The sequence below is a fragment of the Apodemus sylvaticus genome, chromosome 7, assembly GCF_947179515.1.
Source record: "Apodemus sylvaticus chromosome 7, mApoSyl1.1, whole genome shotgun sequence".
Lineage (NCBI taxonomy): Eukaryota > Metazoa > Chordata > Mammalia > Rodentia > Muridae > Apodemus > Apodemus sylvaticus.
In genome coordinates, this window is record NC_067478.1 from 107,449,428 (window position 1) to 107,468,426 (window position 18,999).

An 18,999-nucleotide genomic window follows, 5' to 3' on the forward strand; every position below is an offset into this window, starting at 1 on the left:
TTTTATAAACTTCCTGATGGGATTTTATTTTTTACCTGTGTTCTCTATTATTTCCTCATTGGAAGCAAAAGGGAATTCTGTTATTAGCACATTGGAATCAAAGGGTTAAGTATCCTACCCCTAAGCTCAAATTCAGTGTGTGGAGATGTTAGGAAATATTGAAGGCTGCAGAACAAGGCATGATGATGTTCTACGAGGGTGGCATGCACTAGATTTCTAACCACTTTTAATCACTTCCCAAGCATAGCCACATTAGAAGAACAAGGTCCTAGGGGAGCAGCTGGGAATCAGCCATAGTACTGGCTCCTTTTTCTTCTTTAATTTCCTTCCTTCTTTCCACTTCTGTGGGGACTCCAAAGTCAGCTCAAGATACCCCAAGACGAAGATCTCAGCACAAGACAAAGGCCAGGGATATGATACAAAGACAGGAGATAGAGGAAGACAGAGAATGGGAAGGAAAGGAAACCAGGGAGAATAAGAAAGAGTACAAGGAAGAGGGAGAAGTGATATTTGCCCCAAGGGACTAAGGACATAGCCCATAGACAATTGGAGATTTGTAGAGATAAAAGAGGAAAACCCCAAATTATGATGAGTTGGTTAATTTTGATTTGGCATGCTAATTAAGGTGACCAAAAGAGGTTTTAATTGCTGAGCTTCTGTATTTTGATAGCTGGACCTTTGTGGTCAGCTTTATGAGGGAGAAGTAGTCAAATAAAGATTAGACCTTGGTGGCTATGGATTTAAGAATGTTATCTGAGCTAGGAGGTGGTGGCGCATGCCTTTAATCACAGCACTTAGGAGGCAAAGGCAGGCAGATTTCTGAACTACAGAGATCCTCCTAGCACTATCTCCCAATTATCAGAATTAAAAGCATTTATATCATACCCACCACTGCCTCTTATTAGATGAATGAACTCAGGTAACCTCTTAGTCTTTAGTTAACAGTTAAGCAGACTACATTACATATATGTACCAGGGAATACTATGTCTACATTCTAGGGAGAAAGTAGTTTCTCAAAACTTATTAATAACTTGTTTTATGTAATATGTTCTATGAAATAATTAAGGAATTTCTCAGAGTCTGTGTTTGCTCTCCTACCAGAGAATGTGAGAAGCCATGTGGCTATTTCCCAATCGCCCTGGGTTAGGGGCTCAGATAAAACAAACCAGTGAAGAAAAATCATTCATTCCTCTGAGAGGCCAAATCTTTTAAATTCAGAATCCATTTTAGAGAACCTGACTGAAGTTTGAACTCAGGTATGCAAACATATTAGTTTCCAAGTTACCCCTTAACAAAATTCCAGTCTACCTCCATTCTCTAGGCACATGCCCAACAAGACCTGCATCTTCAGGTTATCACCCAAACAGATTTGTGCCCCCAGGTTACAAGTCCACCCCACCCCCTGACTATTGACCACCAATGCAGAGGGAAATGGAAATTAAGTTTTTTGTTTGACTCCCAATATCAGGCAATTATACTAAAGACTATAGTAGCTTTCCAATTGCTTGCACACTCACCACCCCTACCCCACTTGCTGCTTTCTATAAACCCTTGCTGGATAGATATTCAGGGCTCCCTCTCCACCAAAACCTGTCCTGCTTGAAGGTGGTGCACTGAGATGCCCAAGCTAGCTCCAATAGAATAACCCTGCTGTGAATTGTGGCTCCTGTCTGTTTTTTAGGGATTGCTAACATTGCCTTGGCACTACACCTCCAAAAATATTTTTCTTTTGTTTTATTTTATTTTGTTCATTTGTTTGTTTTCCCCCTGTGCACAGAGAGGAAGACAGATTTCATTACTGCTAAAGATTAAGGCACTAATTCGAAAGAAAGCTGAAAATGCTGTTAGCTGACAGTCACAAATCCCAGCTGCAGTTCTTTTCCCTGGGCCTCTAGCCTTCTGGAGCAATTTGGGAATTGAAACAAGAGCCAACAAACATCTCTTCTGCCCTGAGGTGCCAATGAGAAAAATGTGTTGGGTCCCAAGTTTCCTCAGAAACCTTTTCCCATATTCCACCCCAGCCAAATTCTGATCTCTACCACAGCTGCCCTCCCAGATGCCTAACAGGTGCTCAAGCTCAGGATGCCCTAGGCCATATGAGGCTACCAGGGTTGGCTCACTGCCTACCTTTGTAGTGCTATTGAGGGTTTTTAGTTCTTATCTGTAATGAAAGACAATTGCTGAGTCCCAGGAATTGTTTTCTGAGTAGAAAGAAATGAATACATATGGTTTTTTCTGAAGGAGTTAATTAAAGACTCTATGTAATACAGCAGATGGCACCACACTGGTAGGCTCGACACAGTAGGAACCTTAGGTGGTGGCACAGCAGTCACTTGCCCTGCCTTTCCATCCTGCCTTCCAGGGCTTTCTCTGAATACCCTTTGGGGCATATTCCTTGACTGAGGTCCCTCTAAGCTCTCTGTGTAAATATGCAATGGTGGGAACACACACTGAGCTACCTGGCTCAAATGCCTGAATTAGAACATCAGTAAATAGGCATGTTATCAAACAGTAAGACCAGCAAGCTCTGATGGATAATTCTAAACCTGTGGTCACATAGATAGTCCAAGAATATGCATGTTATGTACTCACTAATAAGTGGGTATTAGCCAAAAGGTAGGATATAGGGGGACGCTCTAGAATGACCCAGAGACCTGGGAGGTAAGAGACTCTCAGAAGTCAAAGGGAGGAACTTTGGATGAAATGCCCTACAGTGGGGAGAGGAAACTTGTAGAGTCTACCCCCTGTAGAAAATCAGGGCATCATGTGGAGAGATGGGGTTGCTATCCCACAGTAAAAAACTCTGACCCAGAATGGTTCCTGTCTGAAAGAACTGCAGGAACAGAAATAAAGAAGAATCCAGCGAGAGGCCTGGATTCAGCTCAGGGGAAGGCCCCAAGGTCTGACATTATTGCTGATGTTATAGTGTGCTTATAAACGGGAACCTATCATGACTGCTCTCCAAAAGGCCCAACAAACAGCTGAATCAGATGCAGATATTTACACCCAACCAATGGACAGAAACTGGTGACCCCTGTGGTTGAATTAGGAAAAAGCTTGGAGAAGTTGAGGAGAAGGGTGATCCTCTAACATCAGCAGTCTTTTTATTATTATTATTCGATATATTTTTTATTTACATTTCAAATGATTTCCCCTTTCCTGGTTCCCCACTCCCTGGAAGTCCCATAAGCCCTCTTCCCTTCCCCTGTTCCCCCATCCACCGCTTCTGTCTTAGTCAAGGTTTCTTCTATTCCTGCACAAACATTATGACCAAGAAGCACATTGGGGAGGAAAGGGTTTATTCAGCTTACACTTCTGCATTGCTGTTCATCACAAAAGGAAGTCAAGACTGGAACTCAAGCAGCTTAGGAAGCAGGAGCTGATGTAGAGGCCATGGAGAGATGTTCCTTATTGGCTTGCTTCCCCTGGCTTGCTCAGCCTGATCTCTTATAGAACCCAAGACTACCAGCCCAGGGATAGCACCACCCACAAGGGGCCCTCCCCCCTTGATCACTAATTGAGAAAATGCCCCACAGCTGGATCTCATGGAGGCATTTCCCCAACTGAAACTCCTTTTTCTGTGTTAACTCCAGCCTGTGTCAAGTTGACACACAAAACCAGCCAGTACAATTGACCCCTTGTCAACTTGACACACAAATACATCACTATTAAGCCTCAACCCTTACTTTCTTATTCATCCCCAAGATCTAAATTACTTTAAAAGTCCCACAGTCTTTACATATTAAAAGTTCAATCACTTTAAAATTTCCAATATCTTTAAAATTCAAAGTCTTTTAAAAAATCAAAGTCTCTTAACTGTGGGCTCCACTAAAACACTTTCTTCCTTCAAGAGGGAAACATATCAGGGCACAGTCACAACCAAAAGCAAAACTCAAACTCCAATGGTTCAATGTCTGGGATCCAACTCACGGATCTTCCAGGCTCCTCCAAAGGTTTGGGTCACTTCTACAGCTCTGCCCTTTGTAGCACACAACTTGTCTTCTGGGCTTCAGCTGCCTGTACTCCACTACTGCTGCTGTTCCTGGTGGTCATCACATGGTACTGGCATCTCCAAAACACTGCTATCTTCCACTGTAATTAGGTTTCACCAATAGCCTCTCATAGGCTCTCTTCATGGTGACAAGCCTCTGCTCCTATGCATGACCCCTTCACGTCCTGGGCCATCAATTGCAACTGAGGCTGCACCTTCACCAATGGCCTTCCATGGCCTCTCACTGTGCCAAGAGCCTCAGCTGCTCTTCATGACCCCTTCATGCCTTCAAAAGCAGTGCTATCTGGGTGACTCTTACACAGTACCAAGTCCAGCCACAGAACAAAATGCAACTGTGGCTATCTTTGGAACACAGCCTCTGTGCTCTCAGAAAACACTTCCCAGAAGATTTCATCTCAGTGATGCTGGTTTCTTCTTAATCACTGCTAATTTCTTAGCTCCAGCTAACCAGCATCAATAGTTCCAGTAACACAAAGGTTCCCTTTAGTGGTTCTGGTATCTTATTAATCACACCTAATTCTTCAGCCCCAGCTATCCAAAACCACAGAATCTTCACAATCGAAACATGGCCCTGATAAGAGTCTTTAATTTTCCCTCTGAAATTTCACAAGTCAGGCCTCCATCTTCTGCAATGTTCTCAACATTATCTTTCAAGCTCCTACAGAACATTCCACAGAGCTCTTAACACCGAATGGATTATCTAGCCCAAAGTTCCAAAGTCCTTCCACGGTCCTCCCCAAAACATGGTCAGGCTGTCACAGAAATACCCCACTACGCTGGTACCAATTTGTCTTAGTCAGGGTTTCTATTCCTGCATAAACAGCATGACCAAGGAGCAAGTTGGGGAGGAATGGGTTTATTCAGCTTACACTTCTGCATTGCTGTTCATCACAAAAGGAAGTCAGGACTGGAACTCAAGCATCTTAAGAAGCAGGACCTGATGTAGAGGCCATAGAGAGATGTTCCTTATTGGCTTGCTCAGCCTGCTCTCTTATAGAACCCAAGATCACCAGCCCAGGGATGGCACCACCCACAAGGGGCCCTCCCCCCTTGATCACTAATTGAGAAAATGCCCCACAGCTGGATCTCATTGAGGTACTTCCCCAACTGAAACTCCTTTTTCTGTGATAACTCCAGCCTGTGTCAGGTTGACACACAAAACCAGCCAGTACACCTTCCCACATCTCTGTTCTGGTATTGCCCTATACTGCTACACTGAGCTGTTACAGAATGAGGGGCCACTCCTCTGTTCTTCTTGGACATCACTTGATATGTGGATTATGACTTGGGTAATCCAAGTTTCTAGGCTAATATCCGCTTATCAGTGAGTGCATACCATGATTGATCTTTTGAGACTGGGTTACCTCACTTAGTATGATGTTCTCCAGATCCATCCATTTGTCTAATAATTTCATGAATTCATTGTTTCTAATGACTGAATAGTACTCCATTGTGTATATATACCACATTCTTTGTATCCATTCCTCCGTTGAAGGACTAGATGAACCTAGTTTGTGCCAAAGCAATGAAAAACAAAAAAACACAACAACAATCCTAATATTTTGGTTGGTGCCAGAAAATGGTTAAGACTTTCAAAATTGTAAGAATGGAGTGAATGACTTTTGCTGGCAATAAGATATGATTTTGAAAAACTATAAGAGAATGCCATGGAATGAATGAATGTTTGACTTCATTAAAAATCCTGTGTTGAAACACTCTCTGGACTGGTGGATTTTAGCAAGTGAGTTGATAGGATTTAGGATCATGGTGGGACCACATCTCTGGATGTGTTTGTGAGTACTTTTCCAGGAAGGTTTAACTGAGAAGAATAATACACTCTGCATATGTGCGAAGTCATTCCATGGACTGACATCACAACTGAATAAAACTGAGATAGTGAGCCAAGACCCTGAGTTCTCCTCTCTCTGCTTCCTGACTACATATGTGATATGACCAACTGCCTCACTCTCCAGCCACCAGGACTTCACCACCATGGAGGGCTGTTGCTTCCACCCTTAAACTGAAATAAACCTTGTCTCCTTTAAGTTGCTTCTTGTTAGGCATTTGGTCGAGGCAACTGGAAAGCATCAAATACACTCTCATATCTCATTCTTGCCATATGAGGATATAAATTAAAAGTCAGCTGTTCAAAACCAGAAAAATATCCTCACCAGAACCAAGTCATGTTATAACCTTGATATTATTACCATAGTACCATGAACCATACGCCTCAAGTGAGAAATCAGTTTGGTGTCATTAGAAATCCAATTTATAGCAATAATAATCTGTTAGTCAATACAGTAATTCAATATAGTGGCTCCAACACTAACCCAGTCTATCATCTTTCTCTATTTATCTTCTTTTTTGCTTCTTCTACATATTTTTCTAGTTCTTTTCATTATTGCCTGTAGTTCCTTTTTTCTCTTTATTTTTCACTTCTAAAACTTCCCTGATTATCAGTGTAATAAAAGATTATCCACAGGTAGAAGGGAGATGGTTCACCCAATTCTAACAGAATTTAAAACTTTTCATTTCCTAACACATCTCATTGTCAAACAATCTGCACTAAGATACCGAGAAAATGGGAAATTGTGTGTATATAATAAGGACAAGAAGGGAAAGTTTGTACTTAAGAACAACATATTTCCAGATGAAAGACATACACAGCATTATATTTTTAAATAAGTCTTAGGCAGCATAATAGCTGGGTAACTGTGTACCCCCACCCCATGCTGTTAGAATCTACCTCCTATCCATAACCCAAGTTATTTCTTATTATGTTTCGTCTGGACTGCTCTTAGCTCCAATTAGGCAGCCCTCTGAGCCATGTTCTTTTGGACCCTAGTCCGTCCATGGCAGCTCTCCTCCTTCCTCCTGCATGTTCTTCTCTATCCAATAGTGCCTTCTCCTCTCTCCCGTTCTTCTCATGATCTCAATCCCAGGAAACCTAAATACCACCTATGTCTCTTCTCCCCAGCCATTGGCTGCCGTCATCTTTATTTACCAATCAGAATTAACTGGGGGTAGGGTCCCCCAGTTTTTTATATGCAGACTCTCTTTGGGGCAATTAGTTTAGGGGGCCAAATTAGCATTAGAATACAAGCAGCATTAGGGAAACCCACAACAAACTTTTGAGACATCTCTTCCTATTCAATCCCCTCTGAAAACCTGTGCCTGCTGACCTTGGTACAGGAGCTAGAATGCTACAAGTAGAGAAAGAAGTCCATGGTAAAAACTTCAAGATGCTCATATATGTTGCAGTGAAATATACACTGAGGTTAAAAAGAAACTTAGGGTTAAAGTAGTCAAGTCAGGAACATGAAGGGCAGGAGTTCAAAACAAGAGAAAGGATAGGGCTCTGGGCCAGCTTCCCCAAAGCCCTTGAAGAACATGGCAAGGCATGATTGTCCTTTTGTAACAGACTAATGATAGCTTCTAAGAACACTGCTTCTACATATCCATAAGAAAGCTCATACTGTAGGTGAGGAACTAAGAATTGTTCCTATTGTTCAATAGCCACAAGGAATGGCGAAAGCTTTTTGTGACTGACAAGTGAGAAATCTGCAAAAACAGAGCTCAGTGATGACATCTGGGACTAATGGCCAGCACATGCTTAACATTAACAGCTACTGGGATACAAATAACAAATCCCAAGGATCCTTCTTGCCTCCACATGTGATAGATAGCCCAGAGAACTAACAAAGCTCATAATAATAACCTCATCCTTTGTTTATATATACATATATTATAAAACAAGGAAGTTCAGTGTCTTCTTTCTCTCTTTGGATCCTCATCCATTCCCTAGAGTTTCTCTTAAGTCTGAATTTTTCCTTTTTTTGTAATTCTCCTTAATGAATCTTGCTTATATTTTATATACTCCCATAAGAGTATAGTCTTCGTTGGCATGACACAACAAATTCAAATCACTGTCCCAAATTGCTCTTCTACGATCATGAGTTCTAGCACACTAGATCCTCGAGACAAGAAAGGCATTGTTGCATTTAATAAATAAATAAATAAATAAATAAACGAACAAATAAATAAATAAATAACTGCATCAATCTGGCCACAAATGTTCATCCTCCAAAGTCTCAGCTACAGCATGAGCTGCAAATCCATCCTGATAAACACCTTGGGCAGGGAATCTCAGAAACATTTTATGGTGTAAGTAAACCAAAGAAGAGCAGCCATGTGACAATATCTGAAAGCTACTCTATTCCAAATACCATGTGTTGGCATGCCAGCCTGTCTCCTGACTCCTCTAGTACAAAACTGGAATTAGCTTGAAGAGAAAATGACAGGCCTGCATTTCTCCCTCCTCCACTTGCCCCTCATGCCTGGCTCTGCCACCTCTGCCCCCATCATTGCACTTTGAAAGTGACATTATTCTGAACTCCACCTGCAGATTCAAGCACACTCAGGCCCCAGTTTTCTCCTCCTTCAGTGTGGTGAGAAGCAGCATGTGTATAAAGCTGGAGAATAAGTGGCATAAATAGATATATGCTGGCCTGGGGATAGAAGAGGCTTCTGGGAGTACATACCTCCCCTAATTGTCAACCACTCATAAGACATGTACCTTTGTGTTAAAAGGCAGTGCAGGTATCCCTAGTCCATTTTACAGATAGGGGAACAAGATGAAAGAACAGTGTCTTTAAGGAAAAGTGAAAAATGGATCTCGTAGAAAGTGCCTGACTATTACAGTGTAATTTATTATGCAAAGTTGCCCTTTCTGACAATCAGCAATTGAGATGGTAACAAAAGGCTTTCAGCAGGCAAACAAGCCCAGCAGGGCTCCTACCCCTGACTCTTGTCTCTCTGCAGGATACATCATTAAGCTAGACACCTTGTAGAGAATGGCCAAGAGAAAGTCAGACTTCTATAGCCTGTGGTCATCAGATCATGTTGTATGCTCTTGAAAATCCAACTGTCAGAGCTGAAACAATTTAATGGCTATACTCAGATTCCTCATACTAAATCTTCATCGTCTTTGTGCATGAAGACCTAGAGTGGAGTCCCTCCTACTTGATTTGTGAAAGAAAGGATTACATAATTTATAGGTACAAGTGAAATGAAAGGACTTACACACACACACACACATACACACACACACACACACTATCGTATGGTAGTGGAGACATACTACTATATGCTTCCTGTACAATCAGTGCACACAAAGATTCTAATGAGTTTTACATGTCCTTTTCCATTTCTAGCCTCTGATTTCTTTCCTGCCAGAAGTTTCATTTCCAGATAATTGTGTTCCTTCTAGGAAGAGAAGGAAGCAGTGACCCTCCTGATTCTTGTGGTACTGTGACTCTTCAGAACCCATTTGTACAGGTATACCACAGGTCACCTTGCCTATGCAAATCCTTAAACCACTGACCATGACTCAGCTCTTTCATCACTCAGGATGCTTCATCTCAAAAATACTTCTATGAATACTGTCTTCCATGTCAACTAGACAGAAGAGATGATAGTGATAAGAAGGAATTATGTGTGCTACAGAGTCACAGCCTCCAAACTCTTCCAAGGAGATGAGAGGTACCACCTTTAGCAACTAACCTCTAAGTGTATTTTAAGGTGATACCACTGCATTCATAAATGATTTCCTTAATACAGGAGGCAAGAAGTAAGGATTCACAGAGTAAAGGATATTGCCACTATACCACACCCTCAGGAGCTACACAATAGGATATTCACTGTAGTTGGAATATGAACAAGCAAGAACCATGACATGGACACCCACATAACTTATTTCCAAGTATAAAAGTTATAAGAGGGAGATAAAATAAATAACACATGCTTGAAAGGGCCATAAGGAATCTAATTATATTTCTCGAAAGTTATATGTAAATATATATTTGTTTTTAATGAAATTATATTTCATGGGGGTAATTAATATTGTACAAAAGATCCAAAGACTAACAAAATATCCATAATTGGGCATGAGAAGCCTCCATTTGAATCAATGGTCAAGGGAATCCAAAAGATTCCCCCAAACAACATAAGCTATTTCCTTTGGTTGACTTCCAGAACCTGAAGATCAGTGTCTATTGCTGAAAGTACCATGCACTTTGAACAGAGGACTTAAGCTGGGTCTGACTCAAAAGCCTCCCCACGAAGACTAGCTTTCATAATGCCAGAAGATGCAAGCTGTCAAGGGAGAAAGTCCTTTAATACTCCTACATAAATATGAAGATTATGAACTACAATGATCATCACAGCAAGATATCCCTTAAAGGTATAGTAGTGACACTTACATATTGGTAGTTACCAAACATTGTCTAATTAGACTTAGGGACTACTAAACAGAAAGGGAATCATTGGCTGGTACTGTAAACCTAGCCATCCACACATTGCTAGATCTCAGAGAATCTACTACTGTCATTTCTTAAACCAGTTTAGGTTTAGCAGTATAATTTCAGACTACTTTCTTAACACTTATCCTCATGTGTACTGGCAAGCATAGTTCTTACTCCCTCACTAAATGATGCTTCCTTTTGAATCAGGCAGAAACAGTTATAGAAATTGACAAATAAAATGCAGAAAATAACTGATTGAGGGTACCCATCCCAAAGTGATACAGCTACAACACAACCCTTATAGCCAAGACTAAAGAAATATAACAGAAAGGGCATAAAGATTGAAAGTGCCAGACACCAGGAAGTCTGGCACAAGACCAAGTCTTCCATACATGGTAGGCATGCTATACCCATGAAATCTCAGCAGTCAAGCTTGAACTTCTTAAAGCTTAAACAACTAAAACACCAGTGTGGTTGGGAAAATCACAAGGGGCTACAGGTAACAAAATACTGCTGAGAAGAATGACTAGTCTTCCCCAGAGATGAACATCCTAACTGCTTAAAAAATAAGAGGCCATGAATTTGAAAGGAAAAAGAGAGAGGATATGGGAGGGTGAGAACTGGGGATTGTAAAAATGATTTACTTTTATTACATTTAAAATATATAATGCTGCTTTAAAATAAGTCAAGAAAGAGAGTAAAGCAAATTCACAAGTTTAAAGGAAAAAAAGGAGAGATCCAACTAATTCAAGGGAATTTGAACTAATGCACCCTATGAATAATTCACCCAGAAGTAATATTAGCACAATACTAATAGTCTAGGATTATATGATTCTTTATATAGGATATCCTCCTGCAAGGTTCATTTACCAGGCTGTTGTCATTAACCTGGGGCCCTAAGTAGATGCCATAGATGCAAATCCTGAATTTCCTGCTAAGAATAACATGTGTATGCCTATATATGTAGAAAGCAGATCCTTACTGGAGCTAATTTTGTTCTGGTCAGATGGGATGAATGAAAATTTGACGAAGACAAGGCAAGGATCCATGAGCTCTTTCTTTACAGCATCCCAACATTCAAGTGACAATTGGGTGTGGAAGTGATTTGGAGACACAAGGTTCATGCTCCCTTGTGACATAATTAGATCAGCCTGGTAAGAAACTCCTGGTGTGTGTATTACAAAGATCTCTGGGCTTCATGCCAAAGCTAATAAAATCAGAGCCACTGCAAGAAAGGTCTAAGCTGTACTGCCCCAAAAAACTAAAACAATGGCTTAGTTTTAGGTACAATTTAAACTTGAATGTTTAATGTGTGCCTTCCCACCAAACATACACACACGCACACACACACACACACACACACACACACACACACACACACACACCACACACACACACACACACACACACACACACGTGAATGCATGCACACAACCAAAAAAAACTGTATTTTTAATTCCTTTTTAATAGTTGCAAAGCAAAAACAAAAACAAAACACAAGAGGCAATCAGACAAACACAACACCTAAAAAATTAAACCCATAAGATATATGGCTGGCCAAGATTCTCTTCTGTGCTTTGAGCTTTCTTTGCTGTCAACCAATTATTTTCTTACCTGTGCAAAATCTATTTAGTTTTATGGGATCCCACTCACATTAGCCTTAATTTTCTAGGCAAATAGGAAGTACTGCTCAGCAAGTCTTTTGCTAAACTTGTAAATTTAGGATACTGTTTCTGTTTCCTTCTAACAGTTTCAGTGTTTCAGAGTTCGCATTAAGGCCTTTGATACATTTGAAGTTAGTTTTTAAGTAAAGTGATAACTGTGAGTCTAATACTCTCTTCTACACATAGACATCGAGTGTCCTCAGCACTGCTTGTTGAAGATGCTTTCTAGTGTTTATGCTTTTGGCATTTTTGTCATACATCTAATGGCCTTAGTTGCATCTACCCATGTTGGGGTTTTCTGTTTTGTTCCATTTGTCTGTATGTCTCTTTTTATTTTAATAGAATACTGTTTGTACAACTATGTTTCTGGAATATATCTTGAAATCTGAAATAGCAACTCCTTCTTCTTTGTCCTTTTTGTTCAAGTGTTCTTTCACTATCCTTCTTCTCTTATAGCTCCATGTGAATTTTTAGATAGTGTTTTCTATTTGGATAGAGAATGTTGATTGATTGGGATGGTACTGAATCTGTACATTGCTTTTGACAGAACTCTTCAGAGATCTGAAATTTAAGTTGCAGTCTTCACTTTGGTTATATTTATTCCTAGATTTATTGAGGCCATCATGAATGGTAGTATATACATGATTTCTTTCTAAATATAGTTGTTGGCTCAGAGCAGGCTACTGATTTTTGTGAGTTGATTGTGGGTCTTACTAAGTTGCTGTACTCAATGATAAGTTCTAGAAAGATTCCTGTAGGATTTTTAGGAGTTATATATAATATATAAACTGCAAATATATAATTTTATATTTTACTATTCATATCCTTTTAATTTCCTTCTCTTGTCTTATTGCACTAATTTGTGCTTCAAGTACTAGTATATTTACACAATGGAATACTACTCAGCTATTAAAAACAATGAATTCATGAAATTCTTAGGCAAATGTATGGAACTAGAAAATATCATCCTGAGTAATGCAACCTAATCACGAAAGAACACAGATGGTATGCACTCACTGATAAGTGGATATTAGCCCAGAAGCTTGGAATACCCAAGATACAATTCACAGACCAAATGAAGTTCAAAAAGAAGGAAGAACAAAGTATGGATACTCTGGTCCTTCTTAGAAGGGAGAAAAAATACCCACAGGAGGAGATACGGAGACAAAATGTGGAGCAGAGAATGAGGGAAAGACCATCCAGAGACTGTTCCACCTAGGGATCCATCCCATATACTGTTACAAAACCCAGACACTATTTGGATGCCAAAAGTTCTTGCTGACAGGAGCCTGATATAGCTGTCAAATTGGAGGCTCTGCTAGTGCATGACAGATACAGAGGAGGACACTCTCAGCCAGCCATTGAACTGAGCACAGGGTCCTCAGTTGAGGAGCTAAAGAAAGGACCCAAGGAGCTGAAGGGGTTTGCAGCACCATAAGAGGAACAATAATATTAACCACCAAGCACCCCCAGAGCTCCCAGGGACTAAACCACCACCAAATAGTATACATGGAGGGACCTATGGCTTCAGCTGCATATGTAGCAGAGGATGGCCTTGTTGGACATCAAAAGGAGGTCCTGAGAAGGCTAGATGCCCCAGCATAGGGGAATGCTAGAACAGGGAAGTGGGAGTGGGTGGATTGGTGAGCAGAAGAAGGCAGTTTTCAGGATGGGGGAACCAGAAAAGGGGTTGTTAAAGTACTTTTATAATTTTCTGAAATTTTTGGTTGTACTATTTTCTTGTTTGTCTCAGAATCTGTTAATGTACGTCAATACAGCTAATTATGTAAGTGGACTTAAAGACAAAATTACATGAGCATCTCAATAGATGCAGAAAAATATCTTTGAAAAAACTCTTTCATGATGAACATCCTAGAGATAGCAAGACTGGAAGATATCTCAGCATAATAAAGATAAATTACATTATATTTCTTATATTCAGTTAACTGGATAAAAGGCTATATTAATTTTACTTTCTTGGAGAAACATCTCTTAGATTCATTGATTCTTATTTGCTGTTTTCTCTGTGTCTATTTTGTCAATTTCTACTTTGATTTGTGTTAGCTCTTGCTGTCATGCTGTTTTGGACTTGATTCTTGTTTTTGTTTGTTTTTTAATTATGTAGCATTATTTTATATTTGTGCTCTTTCTGACTTCTTTTAAAAAATTAATTTAATTTTTTTTTACTTATTCACCAGCCCCCTCAGGGTCACTCACTCCCCTACCCATCCCTCCTAAGTATCCCCCTCCCCCACATTGGCACTTCAAGTCTCTGCAAGGCACTTCCTCCCCCACTGATTCCAGACAAGGCAACTCATCTAGTAGAACACATCCCATATGCAGGCAGCAGCTATTGGGATAGCTCCCATTCCAGTTGTTCAGGACCCACATGAACATCAAGTTGCACAACTGCTACATATGAGCAGTGAGGCCTAGGTCCAGCCCATGTATGTTCTTTAGTTGGTAGTTCAGATTCTGAGAGCCCAAGGGTCCAGGTTAATTGGCTCTGTTAGTCTTATTGAGCAGTTTCTATCTCTATTGGGGCTACAGTCCTTCCTCCAGTTCTTCCATAAGTGTCCCTAAGTTCCATCCACTGCTTAGCTTTTCAGTGTCTATATCTATCTGAGTCAGCTGCTGGGTAGAGCCCCTCAAAGGACAACATGCTCCTGGTCTTTTACCCTTAATATTCTTTCTTTGTTCTGTATATTTTTGTTTTGATTATTATGTTGCCAAGAGAATTTTATTTTCTGGTCCAGTCTAGCTGGTTTTTTACAAGCTTCTTCTATGTTTACAGTCATTGCTCTTTTTAGGTTGGGAAAGTTTTCTTCTATGACTTTGTTAATAATATTTTATGGGCCATGGAACTGGGAGTCTTCACTTCCTTCTATTCAACTTATGCTTAAATTAGGTCTTTTCATGCTATCCCATATTCTCTTGATGTTTTGTATCAGGATGTTCTTTTTTAGCTTTAACATTTACTTTGACTGATGTATCAATTTCTTCTTTTGTATCTTCCACACCCGAGATTCTCTCTTCCATCTCCTGTATTCTATTGATGATTCTTGTATCTGATGTTCCTGTTCTCTTCCCTAGGTTTTCTATCTCCAGGATTCCCTCAATTTATGCTTTCGTTATTGCTTCTATTCTACTTTCAGGTCTTGGACAGTTTTATTTGTTTCCTTTACCTGTTTAATTGTATTTTCCTGTATGTCTTTAAGGGATTGTTTTCCTCTTTAAAGACCTCTGATTGTATTTTCCTGCATTTCTTTAAGGGATGTATTCATTTCCTCTCTATAGGCCTCTGTCATCTTTGTAAGATTGGATTTAAGGACATTTCTTGTGCTTTAGTTGTGTTAGGATATCCAGAGCTTGCTGTCGTGGGGTGGCTGTGCTTTGGAGATGTCCTGTTGCCCTGACTCATGCTGATAGTGTTCTTTTGAGGGCCTTTAACATCTGAATGGCTTTCATCCCTGGATATTTCTGCTATAGTAGGTATTGGGAGAAGGATAATCCTCAATGGTCCTGTGTGGCAGGCCTCCGATAGATATCCTTGGGCTCTATGGTTCCAGACCTGCTGTTCTGTATGGTTCAGGAGCCTCAGGTCAGATGAAGGTGGACAGAGAGATGGCAGGCTGTGTAGGACACCTTGGCTTGGCACAGAAGGCTCAGGATGCAGGGAGTATGTATATAAGAAGGGGCACTTGTCTGTATGTTTCAGGAGTCTGATGGAAGTAGAGGACAGGCAGTGGAGAAATCTCTTTCTGGTTTTTTCATATAGAAGTGTAGAAAAGTGTATTTGCCTCTTAGAGTTGCTTTTAATGTGTCCTAATAACCATTTTGTGTTGTATCTTCATTTGAATTCAGTTTTAAGGATTTGTTCATTTTTAGTTTCTTCCTTATCCCAGTCAATATTCACTAATGAGATGTTCAGTCTCTACAAGTTTGTGTAGCTAATAGAGTTCTTTGACTGTTTTGTCCCAGGTATTAAAGCATTATTGTCAGATAGGACATATGGAGAATAACATATTTCAGATTTTCTGATTTGGTTAACATTTGTTTGTGTTTTAGAGATGGGGTCCATGGGCTTCTGGGTAGAGTGCATATTCTTTGGTATTTGGGTGAAATATTCTATAGATATCTATTTGGTCATTTGATGTATAATATTTAATTCCACTGTTTCTGTGTTCATGTTTTGAAGAACTAAAAAAAAAATCAAGGAAACAAATGACCATAATAAAAAGTAGGCCGTGAATCTAAACAGAGAGTTCTCAAAATAAGAAATGAAAATTCCTAAGAAATGGTTCTTTTAAAAAGTCCATCATTACTACCCCTAGAGGCATTGCATGTATGGCTAATGTGTCACATGCATGTCTGTAGGTGGCAGAGAAGAGAGAGGTCATGTCTGTGCAAAGTGTTCTGACATGTGAATATCTGAATGATCAATTGCCTAACACTCCCTAAAAAAAAAAAGTGAGCCTGACACAACAATTAATTGGGCACAAGGGAGCCCTACAGGGTGATAGCCTGAGATGACAACCAACAAGCACCATTCAGGCCTGGGAGGGCACTCCAAGCCAGAAATGACCCCTGTCCATTGCCATAATGCATGAGCAAGGCATAGCACTCCTAAGACCTATAGCAAGACCAATCCTTGGATGACACTAGACACATAGAAGCCCCAGGAGTCACTAAGAGGATCAAGTAAGTGGTGGAGAAATGAAAGAGAAAAATAAACAGAAGGATGCAGGCAGAGCTGGAGACTCCAGGGTAGTAAAACAGAGCCTGATGTGAGTAGTTGGTGATGCCACCTGGGACTGTGGTAGAGCCCTGGTCTGCACTGCCACTAGAGACCATGACTGGGTCTATGGTCCTGAAGCAACAAGAATCTGTTATCACCAAAGGCTAGAAATACATCCCTTTTCTGGGCTGCTGCTAGGTGAGAGCTGTGCAGAAATGGCCTCATTCCTCACCTAGGAATTATTGAAGATCCGGCCCTGCAATCATAAGAGTAGGAGCTTTTACCTTGCCACCGCCCCACTGGAAAGTCAGCCTGCATACACATTGTAAGCAGTTGCAAGTGTCAGCATACCCAATGTGTATGAACATAGGAGAGCCAGCTTTGCTACTCATCACCCCTGCAGTGATGTTGACTAAGGAGATATACCCTCCTCTCCCCTCACCACCTGGGGCATGTAGCAGAATTATCTCTGGGGCCATGAAAGCAGGAGAGATAGTCCTGTCCATCTCCAGCTGCAGTACTGGGAACAGCAGGCCATGCACTTTTAGCAAAGAGCTAGCCCTGGCAGCAGGAGTTGCTAGTAAGTTGTCGCTGAAGTCATGAACGTAGGAGAGCTGATGGGATGATGAGCTCAGATACCTCTCAGGCCCAGATCTAAGGCTTTGAATTGGCCCACTACAACATTTACCCCATTGCTGGAGTAAATGAAGGGGTCTATACTTGCAAAGTCCTGCATGGCTGTGGAAAGGATGGTGTGATACAGTTCCCTGTCCCTGGAGCAGAATCAGCAGGACATGGGTTTCCATTAGTGCTGATGGTTGCTGTGGGTATAGGGCTTGTTTATATAATATACATAGTTTACTTTATGTTCCTTCTTCTAGGAAATGTTCTCCCTGTCAAGATTAATGACTCCATTATAATTAGAATCACAAACCTGGGAGTCAAGGGTGTATATAATGTTCCTCAGCAAAATGGTAAGTGCTGTGACCTACAGGACAGCCCTTAAGGCTGTAGGAAAGAACTCTGAAAACATGAGTTCAAGAATACATAATTTCTCAACTATGCAAAATGTAAAGATGCAATATGAATTTTATGAGGGGCTTCACAGACCTAAAAGAACAAAGGAAGCTGCATTAATGAGTCATATTGTCAGAAAGATACAAAAGCAGACAGATTTCTATGTACAATGTCAGCCTGGACAGAGCAAATTTAGGTCCAGGTTGGGCAGGAGTGGTGATCTCTGAGCCAGATCTCACCCAGATAGCTTATTGTCTGTGTTTCCAAAGGCAGCAGATCTCTGAATTCACTTGTTATGTTTTAAAAATGCATTTGCTGTCTTTTATAATAATCAAAGGGCTAAAGCCATAAGATGCTGATTCATATAGATAATCAAAAGGGAACCTGAGGTATATGGGTGAATTGATATGCTTTGGTATGCAAGAGCTAAGCTATCTAGATGAGCTATCTAGAGAGAAGTCTTGAGCAGGGGAGAGATCTGTCAGCTTGTACCTACCACTGATTTTGAGTCATTTCTTCTATCATGTCCATATGCCCCTTCCTCAGGATGCCCTCTCTAACTGGAGACTGCTCTTTGGCATATTTTATAAAAATACAACAATGGAATCTCTGACACAGGGCAACAACAGGATAACCTAGAGGAGTTCCAGTGAGATTCCTGTATTAATAGAGTAGCAAAATCCAGAGGCCTTGTGTAACAGAGCAATGAGATATTGCAATGAACATTGGAAAGCAAAGAAGTGTAGACAAAAGGGTATACTCGTGGACACTCTGTGACACACTACACATTCCACAACAAAATTTGCTGTTTTGGGGTGGTTATAAGGGTAGAGAGCAGGTATGAAGTGAAGGGGATATGAGTGAGATAGGGATGAATGATGTAAAATTCACAAAGAACCAATAAAAAGTTTTTTTTAATGTTCAGCATTGTTAGCAACTAGGAAATGCAAATCAGGAAAATATTTCAATTTCTTCTCACTGCAGTTAAAGTGCCAAAGATCAACAAAACAACTGACAACAGATGCTAAAGAGGATATGGGGGAAAGGGAAGACTCATTCACACAAGCAACCAATGGAATTGCAAACTGTTGTAACTCCTCTGGAAATTAGTGTGAATTTTTGTTCAAATATCTAAAAGTTAGTTTTTCACATACCAAAGCTATGTGGTTCCTTGGCAATTACTCAAAGGACTCAGCACTCTCTTGCTTCACAGATACTTACTCAGACATGTTCTTGCCACTCTATTCACAATAGTTAGTAAATAG

At 40.4% G+C, this 18,999-nt stretch overlaps 1 non-coding gene across 1 annotated transcript; it reads left to right on the plus strand.

Annotated features, from left to right (window-relative positions):
- Nucleotides 1–16,302: 16,302 nt before the first annotated feature.
- Nucleotides 16,303–16,434, plus strand: LOC127690378 (small nucleolar RNA SNORA17). Its single transcript, XR_007979095.1, has one exon. It is a non-coding gene; the product is annotated as a small nucleolar RNA SNORA17 (small nucleolar RNA).
- Nucleotides 16,435–18,999: the final 2,565 nt, after the last annotated feature.